This window comes from Melanotaenia boesemani, chromosome 16 (assembly GCF_017639745.1).
Source record: "Melanotaenia boesemani isolate fMelBoe1 chromosome 16, fMelBoe1.pri, whole genome shotgun sequence".
NCBI classification, from domain to species: domain Eukaryota; kingdom Metazoa; phylum Chordata; class Actinopteri; order Atheriniformes; family Melanotaeniidae; genus Melanotaenia; species Melanotaenia boesemani.
Genome location: NC_055697.1, coordinates 14,401,213 through 14,417,389, shown reverse-complemented (window position 1 = coordinate 14,417,389; position 16,177 = coordinate 14,401,213).

Below are 16,177 nucleotides of genomic sequence, written 5' to 3'. Positions count from 1 at the left end.
ACAAAAGCAGAGCAAAAGGCAAACGGTGTGGAGATTAGATTTTTGTCACAGGGCCTGTCATCTGAAAACTTCAAAACTATCTTTTTCCATTAAACACACTTAATTTAGCTTTTTGTCCCCATTTTCCGGTGTGCCAGAAAAGTTAGGCAACATGCTACAAAGTGTGATTAAGAATGACTGTTTTTGAATATTAATTTGCTACTGAAACCTTAAACACAGTTTATACTTCTTTAACATTGTATTAGTAATTTGATAGCTCAGATAAATTCTGTTACCTTGTACACCTTAGCAGACATTTTGAATATAGATGTTGCTTATTTTAATCAGGCTGACAACAAAATTTTGAATTTACGGTTTCTAAGGTTCATCTGAAATTTGAAAGTTTAAGCATTGGGGGTGTAAAAACTTGACCTAAACCGCTTGGCTTATTTTTTTTTAGTAAAGAAAAATTTCCACCCCATCATTTTCTAATCAGCTTAAATAGAGAAAACAAATCAGATTATGTCTTTCAGTAAGGTCAGATACTGCAAGAGCTAATGTTTACAAAGAATTTAAAAAAATCAACTTTTTGAGGTTACAGTATTGCTTAAATTATATAAGTTGACAGATTGAAGAGATCAGAGAGATAGTGCATCCAAGATTAATAGAGGCCTAAGCTTTCCAGGTTCAAACTGGGATAAGATGAGGCAGCTTTCTGTCCATACATGAATAATGTGCTTATTTCCAAGGTATTATAATTTAAAGGTTAAAAGAATCCATCATTAAAACACTCATCAACAAGCAAAAACCATATTTTTGCTTTTTTCTTACAGCTTTTTCTTTTACTATAACTGAGTAAAAAAAAAAAAAAATCATGACTCATGGTATCCAGACACAAAGTAATACTGCACAGTGTTTAGAAACTGCTTTTTCCACTAGTATGACAGATAGTACATAAAAAAGACACCCTCATGCTGCCGAAAAAACAAGAAGAAAACATTAAAACACTAATGTGCTGTAGACTATATGAACAGTCATCTCCAAATGTTAGTTATTGCAATGTATATTAAACTATTTTATGTAAGAAACTTCTAGATGCTCCATATCATTGTAAAAATCAGCTAATATATTTAAGGACTTGAGTAGTTTGCCTTTCTTGATGCCAAGCTGCACGATCTTGGTCTATTCTTTCCACTCAATGCATGAGTCATGAAATTGATATTGATCCTCTCATCTAACTCCAGGTGAGAAATCGAATATTTCTCCCCAAACAGAGTGGACCACCATTATAAAACACCCAAAGATGGAGGGAAAGGAAAGCTACATTTTTGTATGAAAAAAAAAAAAATTAATAATACTTCAGCTATGCCACCTTACTTTTTTTTTTTTTTTTTCCATTTACTCTCTTTAAGTCAAAAACACCCATTTACTCTGGTTGACCAAATTTTAAGGATTGGCCCTTCAAATCTATCTCTGTACAAAGACACATAACGATAAGTGCAATACAGGTAAACATGATGGACAGCTATAGGTGATTCTACCTCACCAGAAAACATATAAAGTATATATTTATTTTCCAAAATAAAGCAGATCACACTTCATGGTTGTAAACCATGAGATGGCAATGTTTCTCTGAGCTCTAGTTTTGTGAAAGGCACTGATGATGTGACATGACAGGAATTCCTCTACATTGAAAAAAGAATGTATTTCCACCCATATATATTTTTCTCATCCTAACCATGCCTTTTCAAACATTATAAGCTAAACATGTCAGGGGTAATATTTGTAACTGTACTTCTTAGAGTTTGTGAATGACAGGGAAGAAGAGGAGTGGAAGGTCTCTATGAAATGCTGCGCAGGTTGCTTCGTCAACTTGTGGCGCATTAAAGTTTATACAGTGATGCATTCTGCCATTTCCTCCTTATTCCTTTAAAGTGTTTGTCAGAGCTCACAAATATGCAAATACAAAGAAAGTAGACTGAATTTTAAACATTTTATTAAGCAATTGGCCTCTGTTGTTTAGTAAAAATATGGAACACATCTGCAGGGGATTTAATCATCATCTGAAGTGTCTAGAAAATAATTTACATGTCATCCACTGGTCTTTAAATTGGCATCATCAGATTATTCACATAGCACATAAAGAACCAGCCAAATGTTTTGTCAGAAAAATGGATAGGTGTGCTGAAAGTTAAGTCCAACCTTTTGAAGACTATATTTTATCAGATATTATTTGTAGTTATTTAACCAGTTGAATCTGAAAGAATTCTGAGTCATGATAACGTCATAAGAAAACCTAAATACAGAAAACTAAGAAGTTGTCTTTCCCCACACTGGAACTTTATTCCTTACATTTTATCCAATTTATTTGACCATCTTCCTTCTGTTTTTATTTCATCATTTGCATTTCTTTTAATCTTTGCTTTTTTAATGCACTTGTATTGCTTTCTGCACCCTGCTGTAACGTTTTATGTAAAGCACTTTGAATTTTCTTGTGCTATACAAATAAATTTGTCCTGCCTTGCCTTGCCTCAAGCAAGCTCAAAATTATGACATGAGAAGTGACTTCGTCCTACACAGTAAAGTGTTCAAAGGAAGCACACAAAAATACTCTTTATAGTTGACTTTTAACATCAAATGTAAATATAAAATTCCACTAATCAACTTAATGGACTTTTAATTATCTAATATTTAAAGTATATCCATGTAAAAGTGTGTATTTTTTAGATGAAAAGAGATGTAAATAAATCTTTATAATTAAACCATTTGTTTGAAAGGGCAGCTGAGTGATACTGTATGCAATAACCCAGAGCTCTCTTTCCTTTTGCTTTATTGGAAAATGTTTTTACACATGGCCTGTATAAAACATTACTCTTGATAAAGGTTTCAAAAAGATAAAGTAGGCTATTTTCCTTCATGAAATGAACTCACCATAGTAAAGAGTTTTTTCTGCTGTCCTTAAAAAAAACCCAACATAACGGCTCTGTAGTCAACTTTCCCAGATATATATTTGATTTGAACCCAATATTTTCAAATGCAGTGTCATCCACCTGTTAAGATATAGGTGAATATCAACAGTCCACATATTGTTTCTCTCCATAAGATTGCAAAGGTTGAGCTTAGTGTAGTTATCCATAGTGCAGACTGACAATAAAATAGATAAATAATCTCGTATTCGAAAGAACTGCCTCACCCATATTCAACATGTAGATCTATGGAGCCAGTAGGTCTTTCTGCAATTTGAGTTATCACATTCATTTATGACTGATTATTAAGCAGTTTGCTTCAACTACCAGATGTATGGAAAAAGAAGAAAGGATGGTTTGATTAATTAAAGAGTCATGCGTTCCAATCGAAGTACCACTTTTTAAAAAAAAAAAAATCTTTAAACACTTTAATATGTTTTTCGAACACATCATGTCCTAGCTAATTTCTGAATAGTTTTCTCTCAGAAACAAATAGAATTTCATTGTAATTACTCTATAAATGAACAGAGATTTTAAATGATCATGTGCCTGAACTGAGGTTGTTACAGAGGGGTGTGATTTGAGAATTCACTGCATGTTGAATGCTGAGGTAGTTCAGCTGGGCAAAGGCACAGCTGCCTGTTATCAAGCTGATTAGCTTTCTGATTGGCCATAAACCACATGCGTATTGCGCTAGTTCTACAATGAGGCTGAAAAAAAAAAAAAAAAAAAAAGAACATAGAAGGCAAACACAAGACTTCAATTAAGACACACACGTGTGATGTGGGTAGTCAGTTTACAGGCCTGAATTAATTTGCATTTCAGTGTCATACACTTTGAAAAACATCCTCATTACAACAAGTTACTTTTTGAGCTGTTGATTTTTGGCTAGATTTCATGGCACCATCCTCTCTTGAGAAGACAAAGCTGGGGAACAAAACTAGTTCAGTTGCTTTTAAGGAAGCCATGCTGTTGGATGAGAGTAAGATTATTATGTACTTCTTCACTATTATGTTACTGGTTTTTCACAAACAGGCAGGCCATGTTGTTACATCTGTAAAAAAAAAATACTCATCGATCATGTCATACCATAAGGAAAAGTGGCTTTAAAATACTGCACACCCACATTAGAAGTTTAGGTCTCATTGCACCTGTAGTCTGTGGGCAGATGTTGGGTGCAGCTAGATGGTTTATTCACAAAAGACTGCATATTATTTAGCTGTTTAGCTTCTTTGTGCTTGTTTGTGCTGGCTGCTGTCATACTGTCTTTATGGGGCAAGTGAATGGAAATGTGACATTGTTAATGTTATAGATAACAATTAAACTTTATCTGCTATGATAAAGTCCCAAACAACTACAAGTACAAAGACAGTTAAACATATGAAAGTCCAGTCAGATGCTCTTGGAGCTTAGGATTGTGCTTTACCTCACACACTTAGTCAAGATTCAACACAAGGGAATATCCCTGAAAGGAGTGTAAAATTATAATTCAATTAATGCTATTATTAATGTTAAATTAATCTGTAATAGATGGACAATATCATTAAAAGGTTTTTAAATTATGTGCTTTCATTACATGGAGAACACATGAGATTATGATCTGAATATTTATTAGGTGCTCACTGTTGGAAAAGTCCCTCAAAGGAGCACTTATGGGTGTCACGAAATTTAATGACATCTGCTGGAAAATATAGATGAAGTTTTTTCAATTCCAAATTCTAATATATGGAAAATGCATCTCTGTAGAGTCAGTGTTTCTATTCCATGCTATAAACATGAAAGTGCAAGATATCAGACCACTAGTTATTCATACAGTAATCTGCATTAAGGAAAACATAACTGTGCATAATATATTATATTTAATATATTATATCCACCACCCCCCTACCCCCTAAAAAAATAAAGTAACTGTATTTAAAAAATCTTAGTTACTTACAACAAATGTGAATTTTATAGATTTGCCTGATATCAATAATCAAGAGGGTTTTCAACATCATATTTAAACCACAAAACAGTCTGAATCAATAAGGAAAAAGGAATAAGGCAATTTCTACTAAGAAGTCACATCTAGCCAACACATCCTCGACATGTAAGTCATCCCACTACATATTTTTCAGAAGACTTTCACCACTTACCAGCTGGGACCATTTTCTCTCCCTTTTGGTAGCATCTATATCCCCCTAGATTAAAGCTGATTGAATTTAGAAATCTGTATCATTACAGTTATTAGATTAGGGGAGAAGAATAGGGACACCGATTCCGAATTTCATTCTAGAGGAATTAATGAAACATAGAAGTGTGGACTGCAAAGAGCTGGTCACATGTCCAGCTTGAATGAGCTTACTGATTGCATTGACGCTTACATAATGACCCTACTGAAGATGCATGGGAGAAGCATTAACACGCCAAAAATCTGATTAAAACCTAGATTTCAAAGCCTGACCAAACAGCCTGGAACAAATTGCCTCACTCCTTATTGACACAGGATCCAGGGATTATTGAATCAATACATTTTTAATCTTTGCAAATACAGATGGGAAAAAAATAATATTTACTTCATTTTGCAATGTTTTTTATTGCTCACATTATCAAAATATTTCCACCGTATGGAATAAGTTGAACAGATGTTGTTTTTACTCCAGTGTCATGATTGAATTTGGAGATTGTTTAGCTGTAATTTTATTTTTTTGGTTAATTGAAATTTTAGGTACCTTTGTCACTCTGAAGAATAGGATCCAAATGCTGACTTAAAATCAAGGGACAGGAAGCAGAAGGAAATGCATAGAGATTTATTTCTTAAGCACAATGCAGGAACAGTTGCACAAACATAAATTAAAAGGCCAACACAAAATATGGCAAGAACACACTTATTGAGACATAACAAACAAAGGAAACACAGAAGAGCCTTTAACCCAGTTACTATTTGGCATTATCTCTCACTGGAACTTCCACTAATCATCTCCCTATCCTCCCAGAGATTACTGTGTTCCTGGATCTTCCCCCTGGCTCTCAAAACCTTTCAGTCAATAAACCTTGTCTTTACTCAACCCCTGTTCTTTCACTTCCACTTCTGAGCCCTTTCTTAGACAGCAAAACTCCTAGCCTTAACAGGTGCCTAAAGGGTTAATATAAACATCCACAGAAAAGCAGTGCTACAAATAAAATGTGAAAAAATGATTTTCATGCCATAATAATTTATGAAGTGAAAGCTCCAAGTATCAAACGTTTTTATGCAAGTGTTACAATAATGATAAGCTTGTGAAACATAGACTACTCAGCCAAAAAAAGACATCACACTATTTCGTTGGACCTCCTTTAGCTTTGATTCCGGCACATATTCACTATGGCATTGTTTCAGTAAGTGTGTGCAGTGTCACAAGATTTATTTCCATCCAGTGCTGCATTCTTTTTTCACAAAAATCTTGTATCGATGACGGGAGAGTCCGAAAACTGCACAAAACCTTGATATGATGACCAATACCAATATTAGCTCATATAGCTCATGCTCCCCGAGCCACTCTTTGACAGTCTGAGCACCATGAATGCTAGCATTGTCATCTTAGAATATGCCTGTGCCATCAATCTGGACCCGACCAGCTTCAATTAGTAAATTACTAGTAAAATATTACCATTATTATTAGAAGTAAAAGAACATGTGAGATTAATTTAATTAATTCCCTCTCAAAATGATGCCCTCTCAAAGGGAAACTCCTATAAATACATTAGCAAAGATCACTATTTGCTAACTTATTTACAATTGTAATATAATTTTCATTTAGCTTCATCATTAGTGCCATGGAATAAGGTCATTTGCTGAGCAGAAATTAATAGTTTGTACACTGATGGCAAGCATTTCGTCTTTCATTTAGGTTTGAATGTGAGACAAAGAAACCACTATTAATGGCTCAGATATGTCTCTGAGTTTTCAGATTTTTTCAATAGTTAGCATTTCAGTCTTTTACTCTCTTTTGTTCATACTTGGGTTTGTTAGGGGTGTTCTGTGTTATTTTTCCCCATTATTTATCTACAGTTTGTTTAAAATGTCTGTATTTTCATTTCGTGTCAGAGCACTAAGCTCAGTAGCTTCCAGCTATTTGTAAAATCCCTCCTGAAAGACTGGGTCAGTTGATCACAAGAGCTCTTCTCATACATTGCTCCTGTAGTCATTTTAGACCTCAGCAAGGTGCTGATTACCTCTTATCTGGATATTTAATGAAATCCTTTGTCTTTGTTGCCTTGAGGACAATTAAAATGTGGACAATGTGCATGTAAACTTACCAGCAACAGTTCTATGACTGCATGAGTTTAATTCTTGCACATTTATGATGGATAATGAATCTGAACAAGAATTCTCAAAGGTTTTCAGCCAAACCTTGATCTTGGTCATATCAGCAAATGGAAATTAATCCTCACTGACACACCACACTGATGCAGCCTCATTTTTTATTTTTTATATCTTGTCCAATTAAGTACAGCCACTGAGGAATTTATTGAACCTATTTATATAATTAATAATTGAATTAATAATTCAAGATCTCATCTAAATTTTTCCTCACCGTACTAGCACCTTTAAGGACATAGTTCAGTCGCAATGCATTCTATCCTTTACTCAATTCTAAGTTTTATTCAACAGATAAACTTGCTTCATAAACTCTGTGTTTACTGGAAAGGAAGTTACTCAGGAGCAGCCATATCATTGATCAGTGGCTGCAAAGCATACGATAATATGAAATAATATTCATTGGAGTGCAAGCTGGTGTGAAATGGCCTGATAAGATGAGAATGTTGACACACCTGCTGATCACAAATTGTTATCCCAGCACTTTATAGCAGCTTCATTGCCTTATCATTAGGGATTGTCAGCGCCTTTGCCTTCAAAAAGGGGCTTCTTACTAAAAACAGCCTCAGTTAAACCAAAATAACAAAACACCTTTGGAAAGAAAGGCAGACATGGAGACAGAATGAAGAAAAAAATCTTACAGATAGCAATCAAGTTAAACTGTTTTATCAACCCTTGTTCCCACCACACTGCTCTCTAAAAAGAAAAGGCTACCAGCTTTTTAGTAGATTACTTGTATGGTTGTATGAATGTACTTACTGGAACAATGTAATTGACAGTTCGCTCTGCCATCTTTAAAACATTAAATGAGGGAAAGTCTTTATTTCAGTTGCATAGTCTCCCAGCCCTACAGAGTTCGAGGGAAATTATGTAAATGCATATTGAAACTGTATTGTTGGCATGTGGTGGCCAAAGATCTTGCCAATGCAATTCATGTTCTTTCTTGCTTTCATTTTTCATGATAGATGGATGTTCTTCATTGTCCATGAAGGGAAATTCATTTTGTATGGGTCAGTACCACGCTAAAAGACAAGGCAATAAATAGACAACATAAAAACTGCTGTATTAAATCGGATTTTACAAGACAAGATTAAAAGAATTGAAATCCCTGAATGTGTGTGCAAGTGGATTGTTATATCTGTGTATGCATGCTGGCATACTTATGTTAGCCTACATGGGACTGTCAGCACAACTGTCTGCTTCAAAGGTAGCAACTGAGTTGAGGGGTTTATGCTTGCTGAGAGATATAATAGTAGAGGGTATGAAGCCGACCCTGAACCTGTTTGTTAATACAGGGCCATCATATATATCCTTCAGAGAGCAGGATCTGGAAGTAGCTGCTGAGGCTATGAGTTATGTCCCCTGTGATATTAGATCTTACTTGATGTTTTCAGTCCTCTGGTTATAGAGCTACTCCGGGGTTGGGCAATGTGTCAGCACAAAATGTTTCAACTCAAAAATACTGTATTATAATATCAGTTACACACAGTTCTGGTACATTATGATCTGTTATTATCTATAATCTAAAGCTTTACTGACTTGTCGGTATTTACATATATCCTGCAAGGCTGCTGTTCTCTCTGACACCAACATAAAGACATAGTTGTGAATACCAAAATCCAAAAAGCCAAGAAACTAAAATAAATAATAAACCTACTGTTAAGGCTGTTCATAAAATGAATGAACAGACAGGTTTACATCTCCCTTACTTGTTGACAGCTTATAAATTTGACCATAAACAGCTTCAGTAATTGTTGTGTTTCTTCAAACATTGACATTTAAAGCTTTTTTGATATATCAATGATTGAAATGTGAAGTATATCACATCCGAAAGCTGTTCCAAACAGTGTGTTAAAAGCGGTGTGCTATCACTGTGACTTAAATATGGTGCTGCGGCAGTGGTGTGATTGCGGTGCGGTGATAAGGGGAATGACCAGGCAGACACACTCAGAATGAGTGATTAATGGCCGCTGCACTCTATTGTTCTTGTGCTTAAAGATTTCTTGTCTTTCACTTCATTAAACCATTAGATCAAGTAGATTCTCAGAGGAGAGCTGTTGAGATGCACTATGCTGGAGCAGAGTTTCGCTGCCTGAGTGGATTATTACACTATCTTTGAGAAGAACGCATAAACGCATTAATAGAGGATTGTAAAACTGACAGCACAATTCACTGAGCAAACCTGCTGATGAGAACTCAAGGAGTACTGTGCACATATATGAAGTCATTGAGGATAAGTTTTCAGGTGGTGAATGGTCACAACAAAGTATTTTATTTCATTGGAAGTTGCTTTTAACCTTTATGTGTTGGCAGAGCAATAAAATGCATGAATGTTGTTACTGTTTATGACAGTTATTGTATAAAGTGACAAGAGTGCTATTACTGAGTGTTTTGCTTCACATGGACACAAATCCTTTCAGGTCATGCACATAAACCTTGAGCAAAGGTTTCACTCAAGCAAACTATTACCTTATCATAGACGTTTTCACTGGCACTTCAAACAGTTCACCTGAGATTGTGGTTAGATTCTGCACTGCAAGTAAGACCATGAAACTGGCTCAGGAAGACCACTTTTTCATCTATTAAATCGTTTGCTTTAATAGATTTTTGCAGCCTGTTAAATACAGTGGAGTGGAATCCAAAAGGTAATAGTATACAAGCACCTGGGGATGTCCTGTGGCTGGTTGGCAGCTGGCAGCTGTCTCCCATGTGGGAGACCAGGGTTCACCCTAACTCCCAGGTGACAAATATTAACACTTTCCAGTTTTCCAGGTCCTTAGGCAAGACCCTTAACACGACTGCCTAAACACTGTAAGTCGCTTTGGATAAAAGCGTCACCTGAATAACTGTAATTTCCTTTAATGTGTTCTTGACATTACAAGCAATGCCTCAAATCACAGCATTTTTTCTTTTTTTCCTTTTTTTTGGGGTGGTCTATTATTATCATTTCCCTCACTTTAGCAACAACTGAAAAATAAACTACATTTTTAAAACATTATTATATAAAATGTTGTTTTTGACACACTAAACTTATAAAATACCTTCACCTGACTTAATGCTCTTTTTATCCTACACAAAATTTAGAACATATTCAATAGAAATAAAGTTTATTGATGCTGTAACTGCATTTTAGAGGGTGTGATGTATTTTAAATGTTTATACAATCACCAGCTTTTAAACTAGCAATCAATGGGAAATCCCAGTTTGTGGAACTTGGAACACTCTGTGTGCTTTATAACATTTCTGGCACGGTGCAATATCTCTCACACTGACTGCCGAGGGCTCATTTTGTGCGCTCAAGATAATTTATTACAAACAAATGGAGCATTACGCAGGACCAGAGGTGCAAAGTAGATTAGCCATATGGTCAGCAAAGAGCAATTTTTATTTGGTTTATTTGACAGCAGAGTGCACAGCTTATCAACTACTGTTTAAGTGGTTGTTTAGCTCAGCAGCACAACTTGAGTAGTTACAAAGATTGAATGATATCATGTAAATATACTTGGCAAGCTTGCAATGCAAAATTAGCTAAACTGAAAAATAAATATAATATAATATAATATAATATAATATAATATAATATAATATAATATATTTTACCTGAACATGTTCAATATACTAAACAAACATTAACGTGCTGCTGAGATTTATTTTTTAAACAACACAAAAAACTGTCTCACAAAGTAGAGCTAACATAACAAAAAAAAAAAAAAAGAAATTGTTCAAGTAGTGTTAATACTTCTAAGCTGAACTGTCTTGTCAAAGACATTTAAAGACAAACAGACTTAGCCAACCTTAGGCCAGCCTGATGAATCAGATTAGTCTAAATAATTTTCCCACTTTTTAATGAAAAAATTACATTTACATCCCTTTTCTGTACTGGCCTTTAACAGCAGATTTTTTTTTAACACTGAAAAATGAGCAACTAATGATGATGCAGAAACCAAACTTGTCACCCAAGTATATAAAATCTTACAAGAGAAGCACAAAAAAGAAGATATTCAAAAGAAAATTGTTCAGATATTTTCTAGCGACGTGATCAGTTTGACAAACCAAAGCAATGGCCATAACGTCTTGAAGTTGATTTAATTCCAATTTCTAATAAAAAAAAACAAAACAGCTTTAATAAACTAGTCAAGTAGCCAATACAAACAAAAAAAATGTAACCCTAAATTTAAAATTCCATGATTAAGTGCCTGAATTATGAAAGTGATAAATAACTTTATGTTTCAGGCATTTTTTTTTTTTTTTTTTTTTTGTCTTCTGTACATACAAAGAAGGAAAAACTGAAAGTGTTTTAAGAGCTGAAAAGAAAGGGTGGTTGCTTTCATGTGTCTGTCCCTGGCAGAAAGAAAAATGTGATTCATTGCCATTGCCCTGCCCTGCCTTTCTGGGGGAAAAGGAAAAGTATAGCCCCATTCTGAGATTTCGTCAAGCTGCCAACCAGAGCCCAGGAACACACTTCATTAACTACTCCTACAACAGAGAATAGTGTTTTTTTTTTTAAGACAGCAAGCACAAATATGAGGTCCTAAGAAGCCCACAATGCATTACACTGAATAGGCTTGTCACTCCTGCCCAGGTTCATTTCCCTTTAAGGGTGAGCTTCAGTCAATCAGAGGAAATGAGCTGAGAAAACCTTGGTATTATTTATCAGTTTATCTACAGAGGTTGTTTCATCACCATCCCTCAGCATGTCACACACTAAAGGAAAGGCAAATGTGGTAAGAACATATATTTAGCCTTCAAACAACACTCCCAAACATATTAAACAAGCATACCAGCAACTGAAGGTCAAACATGTTCATTTACGTGCGCTGAGTCTCATGCAAGAACCACTGGGATTTAAATATGGGGCTGAGTATATCTCTATGGCGTCACAACGTAGGTACAGATTTTTTTATTTTTTTATTTATTTATTTACTTTAGTTCTTACTGAGGAGGAAACATTCAGTGATTATGTTCACAAGTTGAGAAAATTGTCTTTTTTTTTAATAATAATCCCTGCTGAAACTCTTTGGTAATCTAATATTTTGTCTGTTGAGCAGATTTGACTCCAGAGATGGAGAGGCAGTCTACCAATCTGTGATTTAATGCCCAATTTATCCTGTTCATATTCTGAAGTGCCCTTGGGTTTGATACTTATTGTCACGTTGTCCCTGATGTGCTCATCTGTGTTTGAGTGTGTGTTTGGTAGAGAAAAACACTCAATGTAATAAGAAAATGTTTATGTATATGTTCCAGAAATATGGAACTTGTAGCTGCTGTATGAAGCAATGCATAAAAATCTCCTATAAACAAGTTACCCAGACAGCCTACAAAGTTGGATTTTCCTGTCAGGATAATTTCATTCTGACAAGACAGTGGTGCGTCACTTTAATGAAAAGGTCATCCGTAGTTTCAGAAATGCTATTATGATTCATGGTTCAAGGAACAAACAACCTTATAATGCTGTTTGTAGAACAACTTGTTAAATAAAAAGCGCTTTTTGAATTTGGTTTGACGTATCAGGAACTTTGAGTAGTAAACAAGACTAGAAAGAGCGTTATAAAAGTCAGTTTATCATTTACACACCCCAGAAATAAGAAAATTAATTAATTCACACAATGTGGTATATATTGGTCTCCCAAGAATAGAAAGCATTGTCACTTGGTTTTGAGAAAATTCCACTTTTAAATTTGCAAATCTAAAAAACCCTTTCATTTAAAACAAATGTGACATCACACAGATTATCACTATGAATGTTTTATAAATCTTTTCAGTTTCTAGAAGTTATTTTCTACAGAACAGGGCCTGTGTTTAGTCCCATGGAATGGCTTGACTAGGACTATATTCCATCAAGATCTATCTTTCCCCAGATCCTTGATTCACACTAAGCTCTGCTCCACTCACACAACAAGAATGCAGCTCCTGCAGAGTTTAGTCTGACTTCAAGCAGGTGGGGTGTGTTAATTCTAAATACCAACACTTGTGAGTCGATTACTGCTGTACAATGGTGTTGACAAGGGGTGCAGTGTGGTAGCAAACCACTAAATAAGCAGTCCTTGAATTTGCAGATAATTCTCAAGGCAGTGGGCTAGTTTACGTGTGAAGTCAGCAAAGATGTTAAAAGGCCATCAAATTCAGGTAGGAAGGAAATCTTAATCTGCATTAAGCAACCTGCAAAACCATTTAAGCTAGCAATACAACGTTAGCTCGTGATGGCTTTATGTTTTCTTTTTCTTTAACTAAAGCTAGAAGCTTTAGTTCCTTTACCTAAGCAACGAGTCTTAGTGCTTGATGCTGAACTTAATTAATTTATCATAATCCAGGAATTTGGGTTACAGAAACTTATTTTAAAAATATTTGATAACCAAACAATATATAAAATGGAAAATAAATGTGTGTGAATATTAGAAAAGCTTATGGCAAGAAGCTAAAAAATAACTGTCCTGAACTTATTTATTGCAATTTAAGTCCTGATTTTGAGTTATGTCAAAGTATATTTTTCTATATATCTCAGAGATGCCACAGGCTTACAAAAAATGACAGTATTTGACATCCGATCATTTGACTGAGAACACATTGGATTAAAAAAGTCCCTGCATTTCATGTGGAGATAGCGTTTACCCATCCGATATTTTCTTTTTCACTGCTGTCAATAACAAAGATCGGAGCAGAGCAGTTGAATATTAATAGTGTCATGTACGTGAAATCCTGTACACCCACTGGGCACACCGTCTCATTTGATTGGTCATTATTCACAGTAATTTTAATGATGCGCTACAGCGTTCTCTATTAAATGGTTATTCATTCATTTATTTTTGGCAATTAAATGGCATTTTCTTTCTTTCACTGTTCATTATTGCTGCCTGATCTGCCATGTCTGGAGGAAACGAGGGAGCGGCTGTTGGGATCTTAATATCTTCTGAAATTGCTTGAGTTTTTTTTCAAATTCACTATGCATATTACATACACATCATCACCATATGTTATCAGGTTTTCATGTAAAGAGTGCACAGTGTGTGCTTATGCTCCCTCAGTGTGGCCTTAATGGCAAAAATGTCTCTGCGATACATGAGATGCATGTTATCTTTTTATAGCAAAGCTGTAAGTAAAGTTATATTCTCATAAATTCTCCACTGTCACATCTGTAGCTCAAATAATTTATATACTGTACTATAGTTCTTCTTTATTCCAGTTCCATACATTTATTCTTTAAGGCTTCAGCCCCACACATCACCAGATCTATCCAGATCTCATGTGTGGTATTTATAATGTTTATTTTCCTATTTGCTGTCCACACATTATCCTTCTCTGACAGATCATTGGCAAGTACATGAAAAAATGGGCTCTAATGCTGTTGCTGACAACAGACACGAGTTCAGCATTTCAGCATACTTAGTAGAAATGCTGCCCAGCTATATTTCCTTAATAGCATATGGGCTTTCTGGTTGCACAGCATCTTTTTAAAGACTTTGGTTCAAGATCTGCAAGACATACTGAATTGTTCTTCTGTTCTCGACATGAAGAGGTGAAAACAGGGCTGAATATAGCTGCAGAGCTGACCTCTTTCTCCCTCTGCTTGATTGGCTGTCTTTTTGGACTTCTGGCTTGTCATCTGCTTTGCCTCTTAGTATGGTGAGTATGGTGCCAGTCAATGAAAGCAACTTGTGGACGTACTAATTTGCTGCTTTTCATAATATGAAGAGACAAGAGACCTACATATTACGAAGGTCCACCTGCTGCTAGTTTGTCTTGTGTGCTGTTTTTATATCTGCCGCTTTTGCCCACTTTAGTTTTTGTTCTCTTTTAATTTTGCTCACCATTTTTGCTTAGCTATTAGTTACATCTGCCAAGGCGGAGGTCATATATTTAGCATGTGTCTGGGCATCTACCTGTTGGTCCTTCTGTAACATAACTCAAAAAGTTATGGAAAGATTTTATGAATCTCAGAAAGTGAATAGGAAACAAGTGATTAGATTTTGGGGGTGATCTGGATCACCGCTTGGATCCAGGAATTTGTTTTAAGTATTTTTTTACTTTGGGGAGATAGGGATGCTTTTCCATTAGAGCTTCTAACTTTAATATAATGCCCATAATGACTGGGAAGAAAAAAGAATCCAGTGGCTTCTGAGTGCTTCTAGTTATATCTGCCTGTTTTTGCCAGTTAGCTTTTCTTTTCTTATTTAGTTTACTGTATATGTTGATACTGGTGGCCCCAGCTAGTGTTATTTTGTTGATTATTATTTAGCTTTTAGCCTTTTTACTTGAATAGTATTCACTTTACATTTGAGTTTAAGTGATTTATTCAGTTTTGATATTTAGACCTTTGCACTGAAATAAATAATTAACTTGCACCCACGTCTGTCTGTTCAATATAAACAAGACTGTGTGCTTATATTTCCTGGGGTCCTATCCCCCAGGTGGCCATGTTGGCCATCCAAATTCCACAATTTTATTTAAAGCATTAGTAAGTTTAATCTTAAACCTTTTGGATTTTGACTACAGCATTCATTGTACAGAGCACTTCATCTCATATACAAAGCATGCACTGACTTAAAAAATGCTTCAAACCAAAATCTTTAAACTTAAATGAGACATTTAAAAGGATTTTTTTTCTCCATTTGATTAGTTTGTACAGTAGTTGTAGAAAAAGAGGGCTATCGCTGAGAGTTAGGGAATTCTAATCTTATTTCTCATTTAATTCTCTGACAATATCCATTAAATGGATTAAGACTTTCAAGAGTGGGTATCCTTCCTCTTAAAATATTTAACTTCATATTATTCTGATCTTGACTTGCTCTGGCAATTATAAGCATCTGCCAACTAGCCGTGTGGAAAAGCTTACTCATGCAGTAAACTGATCTGGTTGTGGCATAAAATACATCTCCAAACAGAATAACAAGAACAA